Consider the following 1,478-nt stretch of genomic DNA (forward strand, 5'->3'; position numbering starts at 1 on the left):
ACCCTATCATACATCGCTTTTAAATTATTCACTCCCTCATCTGTTTCAGTGCAGTATACACAATTTATCCAGTTTTTCTCAGTCTTACCCCAACCCTGATATCATTTCTTAATAGAATTATCTGTGTTTTTTTCTTTTGTTAAGTTTGCCTGGGGTTTGTCAACGTTATTGACCCTTTACAAAAATCAGCTCCTGGTCTTATTGATGGTTTCAATTGTTTTTCTTCTCTTTCTGTTTTCTATCTCATTGATTTTAGCTCTTGTCCTGATAATACTTTTCTTCTAGAGGCAGTAAGATTAAATTGTCATTCTTTTCCTAGTTGATTAAGGTGTTGAGTTAGATCAATGATGTTTTTCTTTCTTTCTTCCTTTTTTATTTCTGTGCCTATTGCTCTGAATTGCACTCTGAGGACTGTCTTAGCTGTTTCCCAGAGGTTTTGGTATTTTATATTTTAATTTTCATTTGTTACAAGGAACTTTTTAATTTCATTCTTTATTTCTTTTATAACCTAATTGGGTTCTAGTATAGTTATTTAGCTTCCACATGGATGATTTTGTTAGTGTTACCCTCCAGTGTTTATTATGGCATTATGATCTGAGAAGATACTTTATATTATTTCAATGTTTTTAATTTGTTAACGCTTGCTTTGTGTCCTAATATGTGATAGAATCTGGAGAATATACCATGTGCACTTGAGAAAAAAGTGAACTTAATTTTAGTTGGGTGAAGTTCCCTAGCATGTCAACAAAGTTGAATTGGTTGATTGTGTAGTTCATGTCTTCTGCATCCTTGATAGTGGTGTGTTGAAATCTCCTACCACTCTTGTGGTGGTGTGGTGTTTTCTTTCTTCAATTCTGTTAACCATTGTTTTATGTATTTTGCAGGTCTACTATTTGGGGCATAAATGTTGACCAAGGTTAAGTCTTTTTGATCCACTGTGTCTTTAATCAGTCTTTAAATCTACTTCCCTTTATGACCCTATTTTTTTATGGTAGTTGTCATTCTGAAATCTATTTTATCAGAGATTAGTATTGCCACTTCTGCTTTTCTGAGGTTGCCATTTGCTTGGTATATTTTTTTCCCAGCCTTTGATTTTAAATCTGTTATGTTCTTCTTTTAGATGTGTCTCTTCTAGGCAACATATTGTGTTTGTGTTTTTAATCCATTCTGCTACTCTTTTTTCTCTTAATTGGTGCATGTACTCCATTCACATTAAGTATGATTATTATCAAGCCAGGTTTTACTTTTGTCATTTTGCTGTGTTTCTTTTTCTGTTGTTCTAGTTACTGTGGTGTATGTATGTTTCCTTTGACATCACTGTGTGGAGGACTTAAAATTTCTTATATTTTTGGTCTTATTTTCACAAATCCCTTAAGTTTATTCTTTTCTGCAAAGAATCTAATTTCTCCTTCATATTTGATGGAAAGCTTTGCTGGGTATAGGATACTTGACTGGCAATTGTTTTCTTTCTTTTTTTT

Source organism: Elephantulus edwardii, unplaced genomic scaffold, assembly GCF_000299155.1.
Source record: "Elephantulus edwardii isolate Elephantulus edwardi_28Jun2011 unplaced genomic scaffold, EleEdw1.0 scaffold00521, whole genome shotgun sequence".
In the NCBI taxonomy this organism is placed as follows: Eukaryota; Metazoa; Chordata; class Mammalia; order Macroscelidea; family Macroscelididae; genus Elephantulus; species Elephantulus edwardii.